The sequence below is a fragment of the Vitis riparia genome, chromosome 14 (genome assembly GCF_004353265.1).
Source record: "Vitis riparia cultivar Riparia Gloire de Montpellier isolate 1030 chromosome 14, EGFV_Vit.rip_1.0, whole genome shotgun sequence".
Lineage (NCBI taxonomy): Eukaryota > Viridiplantae > Streptophyta > Magnoliopsida > Vitales > Vitaceae > Vitis > Vitis riparia.
Window position 1 is genome coordinate 25461895 of NC_048444.1, and position 12370 is coordinate 25474264.

Consider the following 12370-nt stretch of genomic DNA (forward strand, 5'->3'; position numbering starts at 1 on the left):
CAAAAATTAAGATTTGACCCATAAAAATTACATAATTGATGAGAAGGATATAAAATGTGAAGAGACCAATATATCCTTTAAAACTATTTTGAGTATTTTCTACCACAATATTTGACAAACTTTTTTATCTTAATTTTTTTAATAATTATTCTGAAAATTTATTATTTTTAGAAAACTAAATTTTTAAAAAATATATTCCAAAAATATATCATTTAAAAAAAAGTTTGACATATTTTTAGTTATTTTTTACATACATAATTTTAAATATATATATTTTCCAATATGTTTGATTTTTAAATAATAATAACAATAATTTATTTTTATTTTTTTGGAAAATGGCATATTTTTTTTCCAAATCACTAAATTAAATTAAATTTTATTGAGGTTTATAAAAGAAATAAAATTTAAATTAATGTTTTTTTTACATTTTTTTTTCATAGTCAATAAAGGTCATTTTTTAAAAGATAAAAAATTCATATCCTTCTTTTCAATTTTCACACTTCCTCTAGGTTTTGGGCTTAAATAGTGAACTTATACGAACCAAAACTTAATTTTTTTGCCCTAACTAGGTTCAAAATACAATTGTCCCCCTTTCTATTAAAGAAAATATAAAATTTCTCTTATATTTAATAATATTCATGATTAAAATATTTAAAATTTATAAATATTTTTTAAAATTCTTTTTTTTTTTAACCAAAAACTTAATTTTTAATCAAAATTTTTTTATATAAAACAAGTAGTATAAAAATGATAAAGTAAATAAATTTATAATATATGAGATATGTATATTTTATATATTAACTCAAATTAACAAATCTCATGTAGAAGGGATATATATGAAAATGATACTGGATAATATATCTTATTACTTATCTTATTTTATGTTTAGTTAAATACAAGATAAAATAAGTAATACGATAACTTATCATATTTCATTAACAGCAAAACAAGAGATAGGGTATATTATCCACTATCTTATGCTATCCACGTCATCAAAATATATATATATAGATGTTGATGAAGTGTATTTGGAAATGAGTTAAAGAGAGTTAAACGCACATCAATTCACTTATTATCACACAACTAAAAAGGAATATTATATAAATTCTTAAAAAAAATTAAATTTATAAAGATAAATTTAATTTGAATAATGTTTAGATAAATTTTGTTTTGTTTTTAAAATAGAATGTCTTGTACAAAATAAGAATTCTTTTAATATTTTTTAAAATCAAAGAAATAAAAATTATATAAGGTAAATTTCTATCATTTTTGTATTCTCCCTTTTCCGACCTTCACTATAGTTTACATGGAGCAAAATTACTAAATTTGGATGCAAAGCATCAAGTGGGAGAATAATGGAGGAGCTAATTTCAAGGGATGATGATGATGATGATGATGATAGCTGTAATAACAATGAACGCAGGAACCTAACGTGGCTTCGTTTCTTGATGTAAAGCTTTATGATTTCATGCAGCTTATGAGAAGTATTATGGTGGCATCCTCTCTTCTTTACCCAAAGCACCTGACCTTGATCGTGGGTCTGTCTCTGGGCACCGACAGTGGCAATGGAAGAGGACTTGATCGTGGGTCGGGACTGTCCAGGCGTCGGCTGTGAGCTGCCGCCGAAGGTGACTCTGCGAGATTGACGATGAGCTCCTCCGTCCTCAATCAAGAAGTGACTCTGCGATATATGAATAACATAATTTAAGTAACACAAATGGAAATAGATTAAGTTTATCCTTAAGTTTTGACAAATAAAAAAAATTATATAAAGGACAACTTACTTTCAATACTCTTACATAATTTCAAATTATTTATTAAAAATGAAGATTAGAAAAATAAACTTTTATTTCTTTAAAAAAAATTCCAAAATTCTCATTTATTTATAAAAAACAATGTTAAGAAATGACCATTTTGTTTTCAAATATTTTCATAAAATTCTCAATTATTATTATTATTATTATTATTATTAAAACAACTCTAAACACAATAATCAATAAAAGAATGAAAGGATGTTAAAATAATAATAATAATAATTCACCTTTTTCATCCTCAAAATATTTCTAGAAAAAAATCTTATTTTGAAAAATAAATCTTATTCCTAAATTGTTTTGGAGGGAATCTTACAAATTATTATTTTATTCTCAACATAATTAGAAAATCCTTCTATTAAAAAAAAAAAAAATCTTATTCTAAAAATCATGTTGAAAATATCTTATGCATAAATTCTTTTCCTAAAAAATCTTTATCCAATAATCATCTCTTTCCTTTAAAAAAAATAAAATCTCAATTATTTACTAAAAATACTAGAAAAATCCATTTTTATGCTAATTTATTTTCAAAAAATTTCAATATTCCTAAAATACCACGCCTACCCTTTATACTTTCTTCTCAAAGCTTATTTACTAACACAAAAATATTTTAGTTCAAAGCTAAACCTCTTTATAACTACACCTACCTTTTCTACCTTATTCTCGAAACTTATTTATTAACATGAACATTTGAGAAAAGTTTAAAGCTAATTTTAACCCTTTTCTATATCACTTTTTAATCCACATATTAATGTTATGTATGTACAAAACATAAATATATTGTAAGGCATATAATTTATGTAAATTTTGATAAAAATTTATTACAGAGATAATTAAAACAAAATTAAAAATGTTTTAGAAGTGTTTAAGAAGTGAAAAATTTGAAAAAAAAAATGAAAGAGAAATTGAAAGAATAAAAAAAACTCATCCCTCTCATAGTTTTTTTAACTCACCATTTTTAAAGTATCGATATATTCTTACTATCTTTTCTTCTTCTACAAGGAATCTAAGTATTAAAAGAATATAAAAGATTAAACTAACCACCCATAAAGGGACACGTTTCAACATGATACATCTCACTTTTTCTGATTCTTTGTATTTGTATTCTAAACCATAAGTCATCTCACTTTTTTGTGATTCTTTGTATTTGTATTCTAAACCATAAGTCTACACCTTTGTGGGTCCTTTTGTTTCATTGAATGTTTCTCATCGTCTTCATATTTCTATACACCATATATAATCCTCACAAGCTCAATTCTCTCATTAATTTTTTCCTTCGTGATTTAAAATATGTATAGTGATATTTTTACTAACTTTTTTTATTGGAATCTAATTATAATTAGATATAAACTTAAGAAATATTCTATGTAATATTTTCCTTCTAGAAAAAAAATATATATATTTTTTTTAATTAAGAATTAGAGACACCTCCTAATACTTACAATTCCTCAACTAAACAAATGGAAAAATACGAGTAATCTCTCCTCTCCAAATATATTCAACAATCAAAAGAAAGAGGAAACTAGGAAACCTAAAAAAGAGAGTCAACCTCTTTTACACTTATGCATGTTTTTTTTTATTGTTTTTTTTTATTGCATGTTATGCACAATGACCATTCCTAAATATATAGTTCAACATCAAAATACTTTTAGAAAATGGAGAATAATATGCCTAGCCACAAAACACCCAATATAAGGGAAGTGATGAGCAAACAAATCCCACATCCACACACGAAATAACATATATGCAAATAAAAAGAAAAGAAAAAGGAAACATAAAGGACCTAGAGAGAAAACTTTCCATACCCAAAAGTAACCTTATGGTTAATATTTGCATTGGAGTATAGGATCCAACAGAAAATGAAGCAATTTCATCTTTAAGGCAATAATTTTACAAAATAATAAAATATAAAAAATTTCTAATAGATGAAATGTCACGTCCTAAAACTCATTCAAAGGACATAACGATCATTTCATACCTTAAGTCTAATGACTTAAAGTGGGAAGATCCCCCCATGACACGTTTTTTGTCTTACTCTTACCACCTCTCTTCATATAGACTAGAGCAATGGTGTGAAGACAATTGGACTTTCCACTCCTTTTTCTCTTCTCTCCGTCCATCCCTAGACTTCTCTTGGAATATGTTGACGACGTACACAAAGTATATAGATGAAGATAACGTGGAGAAGGGCTTCCCATTTAAGATTCTAATTTGGTTAGGAAGAAATTTATGGAAATTAAGATTTTGTGCGATATCATTTTTCAAAAGTATTTTTAAAATTTAATTCTTGAAAATAGTTTTTTAATTATTTTAAAGAATGAAATTATATTTATGAAGAAGACACCTATATATATTCTTCTTTTGTAGAATTTGAAATTTTCTCCACCTCAAATTTTTATTATAGCAAAAAGCCCCCCTAATGAAATTTTTGTTACCAAAATTTTTATGATTTAAAGAAAAAAAAAAATGTCATAAAATAAAATTTTTTAAAATAAAGAAATATTTAAAAAAATCTATTTAATATTCATATTTATCATTAATTTGAAAAAAGGATTTTGCACATATTGTATTTGGAAATGAGTTAAAGAGAGGGAAATTGCAAGTGAATCCCCTTATTATTCGGCAAATAAAGAAGAATTTATAAATTTCTTAGCATTTTCAAATTTATAATGAATTTATTTTGAATAATATATAGATAAATATAAGAATTCTTATATATATATATATATATATATATATATATATATCCTTATAACAATTTGTGGACCCCGCATTTTCGGCTCATGCGTTTCCCACTCGATGGCGAAACTCGATTTTTATTCAAAAAATTCATTTTTATTGATTAAGAAAAATTGACTTGGAGTCGCCACTTATTTTTGTTTTATTTTTTAAAGGGTAAACAAAATAAGAAAGAAAAACCCTAAGTGCGACTCCTGGTTTGGAAAGGGTGGTCTACGAAAAACCGGATCGGGTTCGGGGGTCAGGTTACTTATCAGGAAGGTACGGTAAGGACCATAGCACCCTTCTAAGTCCCTAAAGTCGGGTCCCTACTAATAAAGTGAAGCTGACGTGGCAATTGATGAGTAAGTCAATGAATATCCGGAATGATCATGCACACATAAGAATCGAGACATGCATAGACAACGATTAGAGGGAAAATGGGTACATACCTAGGCAACAAGCCACCATGCGCTATCAATAGAGAGGGTTAGTACACCATATAGAGCACAAAACATATCACATGCATCACTAAACAGGGATTAAAATTGTTCGAAGGAAAAATGGATTTTTGAAATTCATTCGAGAATCAAAATCTTGGAGATTATTTGAAAATAGGATTCTTAGGAATTAAATGTAAGAATGAGAACTTTTAGAAATCAAATTTGAAAGGAAATTGGGATTTTGAAGAATTATTTGGAAGTTCGGGATTTTTAAGAAAAATTAAGTTACGAAAATTGGGATTATGGGAATTAAATTTTGAAAGGGATCGAAATCGTAAGTTATTTGAGACGTAAAAATTATGAAAGTCGATGTATAAAAATTGGAAAATCTTAAAAATCATTCGAAGGCAGAATTTATAGAAATAATGAATAAGATGATGATGATAATGATAATAATAAATAGCGGGATAAACACGGGAATTGGAGCATGGGAAACTGAAAATTAAGTTCGGAGATAGGACAATTGGAATTTCAAATAGCTAAATTTAGAAATCGGAATTTGAAGAATTAGGCTTTAATGATTGAAATTTTAAGAGAAATAAATGGGTAAGTATGGAATAATGTTACTAATTAATCAAAACGATATTTGGACGGATGAATTAGTGAATAGTGAGATTTGTGAGATTAAAAATTAAATTGGAAAATCAGATTTTGACGAAAGTGATATTTGAACGGATGAAAGTGAATAGTGGGATTTAAAAAATTAAGTTTGAAAGTCGGATCTCTGAATAATTGAATTCTAATTATTGGAATTTTTAGAAAGAAGAAAAAAAAAAAAAAAAAATAGGTAGACAATGGAATTATAACAATGATAACAAAGATGATATTTGAATGAATGATAGTGAATGGTGGGATTTTTAGTCTTAAGGTTAAATTTAGAAATCCGGTTTCGAAGAATTGAATTTTAATGATTGAAATAAATGAATAAATAAACATGGAATAACGATACTAATTAACAAAAATAATGTTTGAACGAATAATAAAAGAAAAGATTAGTGGAATTTTTCTAATTGAGAATTTGATTTAGGGCGTTGGGTTTTTTTAAAAGATATGACTTTGAATAAATAGGTAGGTATGAGATTATAATACTAATTAACGAAAATAATATTTAGACGAATAGAGAATGGGTAGTAGAATTTTTGGGATTGAAGTTTTAATTCAGAAATTGGATCTTTGAAGAATTGGATCTTATATGAAATATAATAGATGTGGAAAAAGAATCCTAATTAACAAAAAATAAAATTTAGACGAATAATGGAATTTCTGGGATCGAAAGTTGAATTAAGACAGGGGGTTTTCGAAAGATTGGACTTTGAATAGATATGGAATGATGATTCTAATGGGTGAGGATAAAATTTAGACGAATTGTAAAATTTTTAGGATTAAAAAAAAAAAAAAAAAAAATTAAATTAAATTAAGACGTGAGATTTTTGAAGAACTAGGTTTTAAATAAATGGATGAATATGGGATAATAATCCTGATTGATGAAAATAAGATTTAAACGAATATTTGAAGAATTAAATTTAAGCATGGGATTTTTGAAGGATTATACTTTAAATAGATAGGTAAATAGGGGAGGATAATTCTAATGAAAATAAGATTTGAGCGAATTGCGGAATTTTTAGAATTGAAAAATTGAGTTAGGGAGTTAGATTTTCGAGGGATTAGACTTTAAATAAGTAAATGAATATAAGGTACTAATTCAAATTAAAGAAAATAACATTTAGCCAAATAGTAGAGTTTTAGGATTGAAAATTAAATTATAACATTGGATCCTTTTAAAGGATTGGATTTTGAATAAATAAACTAATATAGGATGATAATACTAATTAACGAAGATAATCATTTAGAACGGAATAAAAAGAATAGTGGAATTTTTAGGGTTGGAAATTAAATTAGGATATGGGATTTTTGAAGGAATTGGACTTTAATGAGTGCGAATCTTAGAAGAAGGTGAATGAATATTATATCGAATAATAATAATAATTAACAAACGTAGTATTTAAGTGAGTGAAATTGAATAGTGGAAATTTCGAGATTGAAAATTAATTTAAGAAGTCAAGTTTTTGAAGAATTGGATTTTGAATAAATAAATGAATATAGGATGACAATTCTGTTTAAGTAAAGTAACTTTTAAATGAATAAAGAAGAATAGTGGATTTTTTTAGGGGTTTGAAAATTAGATTTGGAATTCAGATTTTTGAAGGGTGGAAACTTTAATGATTTTTTTTTTTTAATGAGATGAATAAATATATATGGGATAAAAATAATTATTGACAAACATAATATCTAAACGTATAAAATTGAATAGTTGAATATTTAAAATTGAAAATTAATTTAGGAAGATATTGGAGTTTCGGAAACTAGATTAAAATCTTGAATCTTGAAAATTGACTTTGGAATTGGGGAGCTAAAAAAAGGAACATTATGAAATAGAAACTCTTAAAAATTAGAAAGGATTTTGGGAAACTATACTTTGAAAATGAAGATTTTGGCAATTAGATTTAAAAGTTAAAAAGGGTGAGGATTGAATCTTGATATTGAGAATGGAGAGGTTGCACAAATAAGCAAATATATATGCATGAGTGACACTCTCCACCGACTGCATGCATGAAAGTAAGTGGGGCAAGTGGGCTTTGGAAGTGGGCTTAGGATGGAATGGCGCTGATAGGAACCAAAAACGGAACTGATTGGAACGCTCTTTATGACCCCCGAGCATGCATGTCGAGCTAAATTATTGGGCCAATGCGGACTTGGGCTGATATGGCATGCTCGGATTAACTAATGAACGATTTCCCGAGGATCCAGGTAATCCAGGCTGTGGCCCAGACCCGGACCCGGACCCAGCCATTCCCCCTTACATATAATGAGAAGCTGACCCAAGCATCGCCATAATATCTCCTTGACCCATGCATTTTTTTTTTTTTGGAATAAATTATGCTTAAATCTCCCTCTGACCCGAGCCCTCAATTCATTCAAAAACGCCAATTCCATAAGCAAAAGCTGAACTCTCTCACTCTGACTTTTGTTGTTCTTTGTTATTCCAAACCCAACAACAAGTATTTTGAACACTCAAATCAATACCGTTTGCCGCCGCCACCCCAAAGAACACCACTTGCATCACCACACCAGGAGCAGTAGCATTGACACAAAAACAAAGAACCTCTCTTCGAGAACAAAAGGGCATGCGGGGTGGTTTGATGAGTGTATGTATGAGAAGGAAGGCTAAGCGGGGTGGTTGGATAATGGGCGTGAGGATGAGTGTGAGAAAACGGGCAGTGGGTGTTGAGAGTGTAGAGAGAGAAAAGGTGGTGGCATGCATGGGTATCCTGCTATTGTGAGAGGTGGACATGGATGGATAGAGAAAGGAGGGTGGCTGTGACGTAGGTATTCATGCATGTCGGGATGAAGCTAAATGGGTAAGGACCGAAGGATTGATGAGGGGTATGGGCGTGAAAGGCTAGATGGGTGTAAAAGGATGTGATCGAAGGGAAATAGGTTCAGTGGGTGGTTTAAGGGAGATAAAAAGTTGAGTATGATCACGGGTATGGGTTGGGGCGTGTCATGCAGCGGAGCTCAGAAGAGTGGTGACGGTGAAAAATTCTGGATAGTGGCACCCCCATTCTGGTCTTCATGGCTGTACTGGTCCGGGTCCGTTGGATTAGAGGGCATGTCGGGTTCCCTGCTTTTAGCCATTTCTGAACGATATTTTGTGGTCCCCTTCAGCAAACGTTCTTTTAGTGCATCTAGGTCATGGCATTTGCCTGAGAGAACGCCGTTGTTATCCATAGATAGGCAAGAGGATGGCCTCATTTTTCTGATCAATCTGGGTTCAAATTTGAGGAAGGAGGCCCAGGAGTGGCAATGGCAACAGAGAGTTGAGATTGTAGAGGATTATAAAAAAACTAAATTATCAAAGCTATCCTTGGTGACCCCAAACAGCTGGGTCAGACCAAGAGCTGAGCCAAAAAAAAAAATAAATAAATTGTAGTTACAAGAAAAAAAAAAAAAAAAAAAAAAAAAAAAAAAACTTCCGCAATGGAACATCTTTTAAAAAAAAAACCATTATGCAGTCCAACACCAATTAGTGATGCCACCGAAGTAACAAGCTTGACACGTCCTAAAAATTCTGGGGTGAAACCAAGTCTATTTGCGGTAAAGTAAAACGTGGCAGAGTCTGAGTGTGGTGTTGCCTGCCGGAGGAAAATGAATAAGGTGGGAAGAAATATATTACGCTACTTGACAGCATCCCACGATGTTTTATTGATTTGGAAAATGAAGAAAATAGTTTCTCGCGATTTAGAGATACTTGTACTGTCGGTCGCCACAGGACTACTTGAAAACTTGCTCGCAGTTAGCGCCATTGGAAGGGTCAATTTAAGAAGGAAATAATACTAGCCAGCATTTCCTTTACAACACAAAGCTTGATAGGGAAAGAGTCAAAATGGCAGAGTCCAGTGAATACTTAGAAATCAGCAAAAGTAGCCACATGATATTCACACACAAATAGCTAAATAATACCCAACACTAAACTGAGGAGAGCAAAATAGCAATAGAATAATAGAGATGGATAAGAAACATACCTGGAAATACTCCACTCTAGCAAAATAAAGTTGAGCTGCTAAACCACTCGAAATAATTCTCTCCAACTAGGTGGGCAAGAAATCAGACAGCTCTCCTTCCACTTCTTCTCTCCCTGGCTGTGACCTGTCTCTGAAGCTCCCCCCTCGAACCCCTTCCAAATCTCCCTCTTTTCTTTCTTATCCCCCTGTTTGTGTCTTCCTCCGCAAGCCATTACCGGCTCTCCTATTCACCCGTCAGCGAGCACGTCGTCTGCCAACCACCAGCATGGCCCCCTGCCATCTCCATGCCGGTCCATGCGGCTCCTCTCATGTGTCGGGAAGGGGTCCCCCCACTTGCCTAGGGTGTTGCCAGCTCCTCCGGGTGGTGAAATAGCATTCCTCCAATGCTATAAAAATTTTAAAAAAGCTAAAATCCTCTGGTCTAACTGAGAGGGGGTCTACACAATTCTAAAATTTTTAAAATTAAAGTATTTTATCATTAGTTTCTTCATGTAATAAAATTAAAATTATAAATAAAAAGTTATTTAATTGATTTGTGAAAATTATATTAAATAAAAATGTATTTTAAATTGATTTATGTTGAAATAGAATTTCTTTTAGAATAAAATATTTCATTTTTAATTATTTAATTCAATAAAATTTGAATTCAAAATAAATCCTATTTCATTTATTTATAATAATTATTTTTCATTAAATAATTAATAAAAATAAATATTACAATTATAGTTATTTAAATAATTTTGATAAAATAAAATAAAAATGATCGTAAAATTAGCAAATAGATTGCTTTTATTTATTATGAACTCAACACACTCTAAATAGTCTTACTGAAGGGTATGAACAAAAAATAAATATTACAATTATAGTTATTTAAATAATTTTGATAAAATAAATAAAAATGATCGTAAAATTAGCAAATAGATTGCTTTTATTTATTATGAACTCAACACACTCTAAATAGTCTTACTGAAGGGTATGAACAAGAAAAATTGAATAATTCATCAATAAAATTATTGTTAACTAATTATAAGATATTTTTAGTGTAAATTATCTTAAATCATAAATTTACATATAATTAATATATTATTTACAATTAAATTACTTCAATTAACACAAAAAAACATAATAATAAAAATAATGGATTTATGAGAAACAAGGTGATCCTTTTTAAAATTAAAAATTCAATTTTTTTTTTAAAAAAAAAATTTCTATGTAAAATAAAATTATAATTATAAATAAAAGCTCTATTTAATCAATTTTATTCTAGTAATGAAAATTTTGAAATATTTGATACCAATTCTTTCCTTAATGGAAAGTAAATATCTAAAAAAAATTTAAATATTTTCGCTCTCTACCACTAAGCTAATAGTCCATCCTGCTGTGTGGGCCTCCTACTAGGGGCCCACTATGCCAAAAGTAAGAGTAATTTAAAATAGATTATGGTTAAAAACTAATTGTTATATTAGTGCAAAATAACAAAATTATTTTATAATTTTAATCATATCTTGCTAAATTACAATCAAAATAAAAGCCTACCTTTTTGTTTCAAAATTAATCTACAAATATTATTTTTATTTCATTTATTATTATCATTATTTTAATTCATTTTTTATTCTTTACAATTATTAGGAATTTTCTCTTCGGATAACTTTAAAAAAATTTTAATTTTCCCTCTCAAAATCCTGACTTCCCTTTTAAAAAAATCTGACTTTTTCGGGAAAGAATCTTAATCTCACTCTCAAAATTCCAGCATCCCTTTCAAATTCAATCTTTTCTCTAAAAAAATCTCATTCTCATTCTCAAAAGTCTCACTTTCTTTTTAAATTCTAATTTTTCTCTTTGAGAATCTCAATTGAACCAAACATGCCCTAAATTCCCTCCATATTCTTTCTTGTTTTCACCGGCCGTGACCCAAGAGCGGAGATAGGGAGAAAGGACAAAGGAAACAGCTAAGAGGAATTAAACATTGAATTTAATGAAAAATATGACATCTAACAAATGCCAACGAACATCATCTCAAAGGATGACAAAATAATTTACAACCGTCAAATAATTTGTAAAAATAATTATAAATAAGTTGAAAATATTTTATTTCAAGGAAAAGAAACTTACTTTTTAAAATTAATTTTTCAAAATAATAATAATAAAAAACCCTACTACCCCTAAATATGGTAATAGAGAGGATTTTTCCGAGTTACTTGTCTCTTACATAATGAAAAAGGATTTATGATAAGGATAAATGGGATTGGAAAATTTTGATATGATTTTATTCTATCTAATCTTATCTTCATTATATATAATTTTAAATAAAAATTTATTTTACTTCTTTCTTTTATTTATTTTTTTAACCTTTTAAAAATAAATAAAATATTATTTTTCTTAAAATAAATTATAAATATTTATATACTTCTATTAGGGATGAGAATAAATATTAACAAGATTGGGATGAGACATTCCATCTAGAGCTTACTTGGTTGTCTTTCCTAATCTCCCCAAAAAAATGCAAAACAATCCAAATGGATAAGGAATCTTGTTTTAATTTGTTTACAAATTGAGATTTTTTTAGGTTGGTTTGGTTAATTGAAAGCTTGAAATTAGTTTCGGTTTACCCATGAATTAAAATATTCTCAATAGCATAAAGGTCTCTTACAAGGAAATTAAGGAGGAATAATCAATTTTCCTTAAAAACATTCTGAATTCTTTTGTTTTTTCCTTTTGGGTCCCAAAAGTGTGAATGAAAAGGTATGCAGGCAAG